The 11,536-nt window shown below is 52.1% G+C and overlaps 1 pseudogene; it reads right to left on the bottom strand.

Annotated features, from left to right (window-relative positions):
- Nucleotides 1–5,033: 5,033 nt before the first annotated feature.
- Nucleotides 5,034–8,977, bottom strand: LOC129328046 (HLA class II histocompatibility antigen, DR alpha chain-like; annotated as a pseudogene).
- Between the last annotated feature and the right edge of the window lie 2,559 nt (nt 8,978–11,536).

Genomic DNA, 11,536 nt, shown 5'->3' with positions numbered 1-11,536 from the left:
CCAGTGGTGACCCGAAGCCTCATCCCACAGGAATTCCACGGACTCTGCTGTGAGGACGGCATCTTAAGATCCTGAGGCCTTGAGAAATCTGTTTTTTGTTTCTCTTTTTATTTTGTAACATTTAGCCTGGGTAAGAGTTCTGGGGAAATTTTTATCTATCTATTCATTTGTTTATTTATGTCATCAATAGTTTGCCTTTCTCACTCAGACTCAAGGCAGATTACACAGTGTGAGATTAGTATAGTCATTTCCATAAACAATGCCATAAAGTGAATAGATACAAGCTGCGCTTTTTTTCAGTTGGAACGCGGTGGAACGGAGTTCCTCCGGCACCTCTTGAAAATGGTCACATGGCCCCGATTTCCAGGCAGAGGGGAGTTTAGATTGACCTCTGTGCCACAGCGGCTGCGGAGGGCAATCTAAACTCCCCTCTGCCTGGAGATCAGGGGGCGGGGCCACCGGCCACGTGACCATTTTTGCTGAGGGCAATTTAAACTTTTAAAAACTCCCCCCTTGTTCCAGCTGACCCAAAGTGACATCATTGTGCGGTCCTGAGTTCCACCACCTCTTTTCCCAGAAAAAAAAGCCCTGGACACAAGTTCACAAAGACACGGCATTAGTAGAAATCCAGTATAACATGGTGGTGAGGTCTATGATTTCTAACTCATTCGCGGATCACCTGAGATCCCCTCCCTACAATACAGCCCTCCCTATCTGACTAAAATGACTTTTTGAACAATTCGGTTTCGCATCATTTGCGGAAAGCCAGGAGAGTGGGGGGGGGGAGGGGGGCAGCTCTGTTACACAACATTGGGTTGGTCCTAATACAAGGTATTACGCGGACTGTGCTCTTGCTTTTTTGGATCTTTCTTTTGGACCGACACGGCTGTCAACAGCCCCTCCTCCCCTCCGCTGGAAGCGTGCCCGGGACCGGCTTTGCGTGTTTGGGTTTGGCAGGGACTTTCCCAGAGCCGGAGTTTCAGCTGCTTGAGCCAATCACAGGCTCTGATCCTGGCCGAGTCACCAGTTCCTGGGCAGCGAAGCTGCTGCTTCTGCATAAAGTTTCTCTTGGGCTCTGCTCTGAACTTCTCGTCCATCCGTCCCGCAGGCCGGGGAGAGAAGGTTCCTCCGGGCGGGGGACTCGGGGGGCTGTGCACGACCGCCTGGGGAGGACAAGCCCTCCTCCTCTCTGCCCCCCCTCCCTCGCTGGTTTTTCTGGCCAGGGTTTTGCAGACACTCTTGCGTTTCCTGGCCTTTGGACTCTATTCCTCGCCTTTCCCCCCTCTGACCTGCATCGATTCAGGAGGGGCTGTGGCTGAGTGGAAGAAGGTCCCCGATTCGAAGGAGTAAGCAGCAGGTGACGTGGAAGACCTGGGGATCCACTGCCGGTCTGAGGAGACAATGCTGACCTTGAGGGACCCAGGCTCTGGTTCATGTGTGCACAGTGCCACGTTTGAGCTGTGGCAGTCATAGCCTCTTACACAACAAGAAGAAGGAAGTGTGCCACACTTCCTTCTTCTTGTTGTGTAATAGGTTGCTGTGGAAGTGTATTTTCTCCCTTCTTTTTGGTTGTGCAGTCATAGCCTCAGCAAGAGGGTGGGTCACCAGCACTCAGCTCCACTCTCTGCATCCCATAGCCAACCATTACACATTCATTCATTCATTCATTCATTCATTCATTCATTCATTCATTCATTCATTCATTCATATTTACAGTATTTATAGTCTGCCTTTCTCACTGAGTCTCAAAGCGCATTACACAGTATAAGCCAATATGAGAAATAACTGGGACATTCAACAAACAATACTACAGGGTATGGACTGCAGAAATTTGGAAAAAAAAACCAAGCAGAAATCTGATATTAAATGGCGCAGAAGCTGCCCAGTAGCACCATACTTACAGCAACAGATAGTACGCAGTAGTATAGTCTACAGTTCCTATCCCTCTGAACATACAACACCGTCTCATTATGTTTTTAAAAAGCCCTCCTGAGTAATTTGGTTTTGCACAGTTTGCAGTACCTTGAATGGAGTCTGGTAATTGATGGGTAGCCTATAGAGTGACTGAAGAATGGAAGTAATAGGCATTCTCCTGATAATAATTGGTGTGGTGTTCAGTACCTACTAGAGACTCTGAGTTGCCTTTGAGGGGAGACTCATGCAGAGGGCATTACAGTAGTCTAGTCTCAATGTTACCATGCTGGGGATCCAGGTGCAGAAAAGAAGTGCAAGGGGCAATGGGAGAGTTGTTTGATAGTTATAGATACTATGACTGATTTCTTCTAAAGGCCTAGGCAACTTCCTGGTTAGACTGCTGTAAGCTGTACGTGGGGGCTATCCGTGAAGACATGCCCACAGTTTCAGCTGATTTGAAATGTGGCTGCTGGCATCTTAACTGGGACTTATCTGGACATATAAAACCAGGGTTTGGTCAACTGCATGGGCTTCCGGTTTGTACCTGGGTCCAATAAGCATTGCTGTCAGATGGCCCTTTAGCCTCTGCTTAAAAGCCTCCAAAGAAAGAGAGTCCACTGAAGCACAGCTGGGGTGCTCAGAGAATGGCTTTGGGCTATTTCTTCCTCCCAGTGACCCTAAAAGTCACAAAAACTGCATTCAGAGGACAAGAACCCAAGGCTCAGGGTGGAGAGGTGAGCAGAGGGTGCAGCGTCTGGGTTGGGTGACGTTCAAGGCCCTCACCAGTGAGTTGGGCAGAGATGGTTTGAAGCGGGTGGTGGGTGAGCCAGAGGAGAATCCTGCAGGGGGACCCCCGGAGGGTTGAGAGAGGTCAGCGGCAGCCTTCATGGAGGCTGAGCTCCTACAAGTCAGAGCAGGTGTTCGGGCCACCTTCATGGGGTGCTGGTGGGGGCGGGGAAGCATCTTTCTGTCATGGTGGTGCCTGCTGAGCCCCCCCCCCCGTGAAGCTTCCCTGAGTGCTGAGGGGTTGCTCCATCAGGTCCCAAATCGTAGGAACTTGCTTGGGGGCTCTGTTACCCTCCCCGCTTTCAAGGGCACAGTATTTGGGGAGGGGGCTGGTTATTGGTGACCCTCTTAGGTGATGTGATGGATGGAGGCAGTTCTCAACATGCTGCAGGCCCTCCTAGTTTGAGATTATTAAAAATATAATCACGTGTTCTGCATTCATCCCCCCTCCCACATACACATATAATCAAAGTGGAAAGATATAATCAAAGAAGAACCTGGCTGGGTCAGACTGAAGGCTCCCCTAGCCAGCATCCTCTTCCCCAACACAACCAACCAGATGCCTTCAGAAAGCCCATTTTCTGGCAGGAAAAAACCACATGCGGGCCTTCCCCTGTTCCAAGGTAGACTGCCCCTGAGCAGGGAGGTTCCATTTACCAAACACGGCTACCAATCCGTGACAGAACTTTTCCGGTGCAGGTAGGGGAACAGTCTATTCCACTCTACATGGCTTCCATGGTGGGATGCCTTATGCCACAGACTGGCCAGCTCCATGCTGGATTTTGCAGACGGTTGCCCAAATCATACGTCATGTTTTGAAAGTGTATTCCCTAGAACAGGCTGCGTGAATGAGAGAGACGCGTGTTTGGAAACGTGGACAACCTCTTTGGAACTCAGTGGGTGGCTTCTAAGGATCGGGCCTTGTCTCTTCTGGCATTCCCAACTCCGGAATTCTTGACCCAAATGTGTTCTCCTGGCACCTGCCTGCCTTCCTACCCTTTAGGAGAAAGCTCATTTCTCAAGCGGAACACGTTTTCTAGATGCAGAGACCCTCTGCTCTTTTGAAGTACAAGCTCTTCTGCTGGTGGTTTTAGTTGTTTCCATGGATTTTGTATTTTCAAATGTTTGCTGTAAGCCACCCTGGAAAATATTTGTATACACAGAATACGCCAGCATACTGCTGCGGTAGGTTCTGAAAGACCCGGTTTCGAATCTCCACTTTACCGTGGAAGCTCTCTGGGTAGCTTTGGACAAGTTGCCTTCTCTCGCCCTAACCTGTCCTCACAGGCTTGGACAAAATGAAGGGAGAATGCTGTATATTGCCCTGAACTCCTCAGAGGAAAGGTAGCGGAGGTGGGGGGGGGGGAGGTACTAAATAAATACAACATTGTGCAAGTGCCTCTAGGTTCCCATCAAAGATTTTACTCAACTACAAATGTGAGTCTGCAGTCACACAATATGCAGACGTAATTCATGCCTCCCCCGGCAAGTGGGACGAGACAGACAGTGTCTCACTGCTAACCCCCACCTGTTTCAAGGGCTGGATGGGAGTCCCTCTCTTGGGTCAAGAATGGAAACTGATTAATGGAAAGGGAAGATTATGGTAGAAATGGAAAGGATTTGTTTTATTTATTTCATTGGACTTATAATAATAATAATAACAACAATAACAACAACAACATTCGATTTATATACCGCCCTTCAGGACAACTTAATGCCCACTCAGAGTGGTTTACAAAGTGTTATTATTACCCCACAACAATCACCCTGTGAGGTGATTGCCCGCTCTCTCTACAAGCAACGGGCCCGTTGGGGTCGGAGACGGCAGTCCTTGGGGGCCTGCTTATGGGGCCCATGATAGATGGGAAGACACGAATCCCTTCCTGGACGGCCCCCTGGCTGGGCCTCTGCGGGGCCATTTCATTGTGGGCACCATATTGGTGGGAGGGGCCTCACTGAAGGCTGCTGAGTGCCCCAGTCCGCTGAGCTGAGAAAGGAGCAGCGAAGGCGGGTGCAGGTTGCAGGTCAGTAAAGAGGCAGGCACAGGTCTCGATGGGAAGGAGGTGGCCCAGCTGCCCTCGATTACCTGGAAGGGAAGGAGGGGGGAGGTGAGAATACGCCTGGCCAAAGACATGCCCCAAAGTGGAGCCCCCCCTGCAGCCAGATCCTACACTTAAGACATGGGCTGCAAGTTCCCCCCTCTCCCTGCATGCTCTTTCTGTTCACATTCACCCTCCCGCCACTTCGGGCACCGCTGAGTCACAGTGAGGACCCCCCCCCCCCACAATCTTTGGGCCTTCTGATCCAAGGTCCCTGGCAGCTGCAGGCAGGACTCACATCGGCCTCCGGCGTAAGTTGGCCTCATCCATCTGCCGGCTCTTGACGATGAGGATGGTGCCCGTGATGATGCCCACGATGCCCAAGGCCAGGTCGAGGCCACACACCACGTTCTCCCCCGTCTCTGGGAGGGGCTCAGCCATGTTGGCATCTGAGAGGGGAAGTGGGTCACCTCTTAAACTTCTGTCTGCTGGGAAGGTGTTAAAGGCCCAGAAAAGAATGTGGCAACCTGGTGTGTGTGTGTGTGGGGGGGGGCTGAGGGGTGGGAGACGAGCCCCATGAAGGCAAAGTCTGCTTAATTCAGTGTGGAGTGCGGGGGGGGGGGAGGCAGGGCTGGCCCCTGTGGCTCCCAAGAGGGTCTTGTGGGAAGCTGCCTAAAATCCTCCCTGCAAAGTCCAGGATCCCAAGCCAGGGAAAGGCCACAGGCACACCTCATCCCTTGATGTCAACTGACGTCAACACCTCATCCCTTGACGTCTCTCCCGACTGGATGCAGAGAAGTTAGCCGTGTTAGTCTGTGGTAGCAAAATCAAAAAGAGTCCAGTAGCACCTTTAAGACTAACCAATTTTATTTTAGCATAAGCTTTCGAGAATCAAGTTCTCTTCGTCAGATGCCTGATACAGAGACTGGTCAAACACAGAAGAGCAGGAGAGGGAAGAGGCAATTAGGGGGGGAGGGGGAGGGAGCAATCAAAACATTCCTTTGCTAGTATATGTAAACATCTCCTTTTGGTGTGTGTATCAGTTGGCTTCAAAGGAGTTTGCCCTGTTAGTTTGTAGAAGCCAAATAGCTAGACCATCCAATTCCAATGCAGTATGGGCCTTCGATAACCACAGCTCTCCCTGCCAGATGCATCTGACAAAGAGATCTGTGGTTCCCGAAAGCCCACGCCAGGTACCACTGAGCTCCCCCAGACCCCACCTCTGTAAAGGGAATCTGTTACCTGTGGTAATGTGATAACCATTCATAGTCCCTATCCAGTCCCAGCTTGACAGAGTCAAATTTGCACATGAATTCCAATTCAGCAGCCTCCCGTTGGATTTTGTTTTTGAAAGGTTTCTGTTGAACTACAGCAACCTTTAAGTCCTTGATGGAGTGTCCTGGTAGGTTGAAGTGTTCTCCCACTGGTTTTTGGACGTTTCCATTTCTAATGTCCGATTTGTGTCCATTTATTCTTTTGCGTAGAGGTTGGCTGGTTTGTCCAATGTACAGAGCAGAAGGACATTGTTGGCCCATGAGGGCATATATCACCTTGGAGGATGAGCAGCTGTAAGAGCCAGAGACAGTGTAGTTGATGCCATTGGGTCCTGTAATTGTATTCCCTGGGTAGATATAGGGGCAGAGCTGGCATCTGGGTCTGTTGCAGGGCCTGGTACCTGTGCTGGTGACTCTGCTGGCCGATTCATGGTTGTGAGTGAGAAGTCGTTTAAGGTTGGGGGGCTGTCTGTAGGCAAGGAGAGGTCTTCCACCCAGGAAGGCTTGTGAGAGAGAGGCATCATTTTCCAGGATGGGTTGTCGCTCCCTGATGATACGTTGGATGGGTTTGAGCTGGGAGCTATAGGTGACAACCGGGGGTGTTCTGTTGTTAGTTCCTTTAGGTTTGTCCTGGAGCAGGCTGTTTCTGGGTACTAGTCTGGCCCTGTTGATTTGTTTCTTCACTTCATTTGGTGGGTACTGTAGTCCCAAAAATCTGTTGTGTAGAGTGGTCCAGGCTTAGGTTAATAGTAGGGTGAAAGTTGTTGAAGTCCTGATGAAATCTCTCAAGAGCTTCCTTCCCATGGGTCCAAATGATGAAGATGTCGTCCAGGAATCTTAAGTATAGTAGTGGTTCCAGTGGATGGGAGCTGAGGAAGCGTTGTTCCAAGTCCGCCATGAATATGTTAGCATATTGTGGTGCCATGCGTGTGCCCATGGCTGTGCCATTAATCTGTAGATATAAGTTGTCACCAAATTCGAAGTAATTGTGAGTGAGTACGAAGTGACAAAGTTCAGTGGTGAGGTTTGCTGTGGTTTTGTCTGGGATAATATTCCGTATGGCTTGCAGTCCATCCGCATGTGGGATATTGGTGTATAAAGCCTCCACATCCATGGTTGCTAGGATGGTGTCATCAGGTAGGTTGTCAATGGACTGTATTTTCCTGAGGAAGTCAGTGGTGTCCCGTAAATAGCTGCGTGTTCTGGTGGCATAGGGCCTGAGGATAGAGTCCATGTATCCCGAGACTCCTACCGTGATAGTGTCTCTTCCTGAGACGATGGGGCGTCCTGTGTTACCCGGTTTATGGATTTTGGGTAGTAGGTAGAATTTTCCTGGCCGTGGTTCCTGGGGTGTGTCCGTATGGATGCATTCTTGTATGTCCACGGGGAGAGTCTTCAATATTTTATTGAGTTCTCTTTTATATTGCTCCGTAAGATCAGCAGGTAGTATTTTATAGAATGTTGTGTTGGAGAGTTGTCTTTCTGCTTCCTGTATATAATTCTGGACACTAAGAGTTCCTCCCCCCCTCTTGACTCACAAACCCTTTATGATCTTGAACAGCAGGGGCCCCAATGCTGATCTCCCCCGCCCCGCCCATGCAATTTCTCGTATATTTTGGGGGGTATTACTGACTACAGTAATGGGGCCCTTTTTGACAAGGTAAAGCATAAGAAGCGTTAACTGGATCGGGGCCAGGGAAGTGGGCTTGGGCAGGATCTGGCCAAGGAGCCACTGGAGAGGAAGGCTAAGAGAAGGCTTGGCACGGAGATATAGGGATGGGAGTGCTGCTTCACCTGTTGAATTTCAGCCTGGCATAAAGGTGATAAAGACCCAGCTACCAGACTGATTGGACTGCTTTTCATTCTGTAATCTGCCTTGGGACTTGGGAGGCAAAGGTGGACTCTACATGAAGTCAACGATAACAATAACAATATGAAACTCTTGACTGAAGGCCAGCTGGAGCTCTGGAGCCCTTTGCAGCAAGCAGAACCAAGAGTCTGTTGGGGCCCCACCACTGAATCCCAGGCTGGACTCTCCCCTGCCCAGCCTGAGAAAAGGCTCCGATTCACACACGCACGTTGCATCCCTCCATGACTCTCTGAGCTGACTGTGTGGAATGCCTCCCCTGAGAGGTCTTGCACTTCAGGTGTAGTCTGTTAATATGATGGTCCTTGTCTGTGGCATGCAATCCATGATAGCTGCTGAGGACTCCTGTGTGTAAACTCACCCTGAACCTCCCCCCAGAAGAAAGCCCCCCCCCTGTCCTTACTCCACTCCTTGGTGAGGGGCTGGGCCAGGCCCCAGTGCTCCACCCGGCAGTAGTAGATGTCCTCGGCCTCCGGGACGAAGGGCAGGTAGGAGAACCTGCGGAAGGCGTGGTCTCTGCTGGGGTAGAAGACCGACTCTTGCACGTGCTCCTCCACCTCCTGCCCGTTCTTCAGCCAGGTGAGGCGTATCTCCGGGGGCGAGAACTGTCCACCACCACCAGACAGATGAGCGTGTTGGATTCCCTCAGCGCCACTGGCCTCTCTGGGCACACCATCGCCCTTGGGGGCACTGTGGAGGGGCAGAGAGAAAGAGTTTGTGTTCCTGCAGATCCCACCTGCTGTTTGAGGGAATATAAGGGGATCAAGTTCACCTCATGGGAACGACAGGCACCCTCTTCTGGGGAGTCTCTCTCAGAAGACTGGAATTGGGTTCCCCGCACTGAGCTCCTTTGGGGCAGGGGGAGGGAGTTTTTGTCTGCCCGTGTCCTCTTCCCACCCCTGGGTCCCTTGGTACTGTTCTGGGTGCAGTTGGAGCAGGGCGTGAGGATGTTGAGGTTGAATCAAGAGGACGGTGATGTTGCTCTGGGCGCCCTCGGCCTGGAAGCTGGAGGCCTCCTGGAACTGGGGCAGCCACCAGACGGTCTCCTTGTGCTCCAGGCCCACGTGGAGGATCCCATGGCTATGGAAGCTGAACATGAACTACGAGGCCAGGCTCTGCTGCACCAAGGCCACCTCCTCGGCAGCCCCCTCTCCACTGGCCCCTGGGAGGGAAGGAGGGCGAGGGGAAGAGCATCGGCTGGAGAGAGCCTGGACGACCCTCCATTCTCACATGGGCAAGACCTGGGAGAACGGAGACTCAGGCCAGGCCTCTAAGCAGCGGGAACGACCCCCCTGAATGCTTCTGAGGCAAACCTGAGAAAACACACCTGTGCTGCCCCCCCCCCCCCACCTGGCATCCTTGGTCCTGCAGGGATCCCAGTTGGTTCTGCTCTCCAGACTGGGAGAATTTGCATCTGAGTCTCAGGTCTGAGTGAAAGAGAGAGCACTCCCCCACCACACAGACACAGCAGGTGGGGGGTTTGGGGGATGTCGGGAGTGGGGGGCTGTGGGGCCTGGGAGCCTGGGGGAAGGGGCTGAACTGGCAAGGGCAGTGCCCCCCCCCGCTGTCATTCACCAGCCAGATCTTTGATTCTCCTTCCTATCGAACCAAAAAGAGTCCAGTAGCACCTTTAAGACTAACCAATTTTATTGTAGCATAAGCTTTCGAGAATCACAGTTCTCTTCATCAGATGCATGGAGGGCAAGAAGAAACTGGTCAGATATAGAGGAGGAGAGGGGGGGCGGGAGTAGATGCAAACAGTAGCTCCTGGTATGGAGATCGGTTTGCTTCTGTTAAGGAAATCAGTTACCTCTGATAATGTGATAACCATTCATAGTCCCTATTCAGTCCCAGCTCAACAGAGTCAAATGTACATATGAATTCCAATTCAGCAGCTTCCCGCTGGATTCTGTTTTTGAAAGGCTTCTGTTGAACTACAGTGACCTTTAAGTCCTTGATGGAATGTCCTGGTAGATTGAAGCGTTCTCCCACTGGTTTCTGGACGTTTCCATTTCTAATGTCAGATTTGTGTCCATTTATTCTTTTGCGCAGAGGTTGGCTGGTTTGTCCAATGTGCAGAGCAGATGGACATTGTTGGCACATGAGGGCATATAAAGTTGGCTAGTCTTAAAGGTGCTACTGGACTCTTTTTGCTTTTGCTACTACAGACTAACGCAGCTAACTCCTCTGCATCTATTCCTATTGAACCAAATGCAAAAAGACTTAGGGTGAAACACCTTCGTCCTCGGAGCTACTGAGGATGGAGAGGGAGGGGGAAGACGACCCTCCTGGCTCTTTTAGCAGAGTCCCTGCATCCAGGCGACCCGCCTGCTCCACTGAGAGTGAGGACCCCCCCCCACAGTCATTCAGAACAGAGAACCTGGTCCCTGCCCCGAGCACTTGACTTTGCTTCTCTTTTAGGGGAGGTCGATGGCAGGTTCCTTTTGCTCTCCTCTGCTTAGCGTTTATTGGAATAGCGAGGGAAAGGTTTGAGGAAAAATTCCAGTTTGCAAAGGCGAAAAATTCCTCTTCCAGGCTCCCCCTGTGCCCCCCCTCCAGCACTTTGCAGGGACGAGGGAAAGTGGCCACCACAGGCACCCCACCAAGCCCCCCATCCCTACTGCTATCTCAGAGGCTGGAGATGTGTCCATGTGCCCAGTGCAGAGTGCCAGGGGGCAATGGAGGCAGCGGGGTCCTGGCCCTGGTCCCAGATGGGTGCGGAGGCGAGCAGGGCCAAGACAGCCAATGAGGAAAGGCCGGGGTGCTGACCTGGCTGTTGCCAGGTAGAAGAACCCCAGAGCTCAGTCCAAGTGGCAGATAGACCGAGGGCACTCCCAGCCACTGGGGCCTAAAAGGCAAAAGCTCCCAGCCCTGCCCAGGCAAAAAGGCTGAGGGGAGAAAGGGAAGACGCTCCAGACCCCTGAAGCCTCCTCTGCCTGCGCTGTCCATCCATGAACTTCCTCCGGCATGCCCTCTGGGCTTTGCCCAGACTTCTTGCACTGCTGGTCAAGGCCCCGACCACAGCTGGGGGTTCCTGATGGCTGCATCTCCCCCCCCCCCACCACACGCAAAGAAGTCCTCCTGGAAACACGGGAAGCAGCCTCCTGCCTGGTCTGGCCAGTGGAGCTCTGGCCAGCTGGGGCTCCGCAGGGCCTTTCCCACCTGCCTGGCGTTGCCAAGGATAACGCTGGAGACCTTCAGTGTGCCCAGTGAGGGCTCCTCCACTGCCCCTCCAGAGGGGCCCCCTGAGTCCTGAGGAGGCCAGCTGTCACAGGGCCTGGATCCGTGCCCCAGTGGCTGCTGCTGTGCCCCCTGCCCTGACCCTGCAGAAAGGGGCCAGGGGGAGTCTGCTCAGCCATAACATATCCCACCCACCCCTTTGTGCTAAGCTTCCGGATGACCGATCAAAGCGCTCTGCCTCCTAACCCCCAAGCCTTTGTTGATAAGAGGATGGTTGGTGGGCCTGGAGGGTGGCGGGATCTCTCTCTTTGCACCAGGTTGCTGAATTTTATTTACTTTACATCATTGACAGCCCACCCCTCCCCCCGAGACTCAAGGCAGATTTTACAGTGTAAGTGGATACGGTCAACGGCTGGGATCATTCTATGAACAACACGATAGAGTTTGCATTGCGGAAATCTGAAAACAAGCAGAAA

The sequence above is a fragment of the Eublepharis macularius genome, chromosome 4 (assembly GCF_028583425.1).
Source record: "Eublepharis macularius isolate TG4126 chromosome 4, MPM_Emac_v1.0, whole genome shotgun sequence".
NCBI classification, from domain to species: Eukaryota; Metazoa; Chordata; class Lepidosauria; order Squamata; family Eublepharidae; genus Eublepharis; species Eublepharis macularius.
This window is presented reverse-complemented; position numbering and strand designations above follow the sequence as displayed.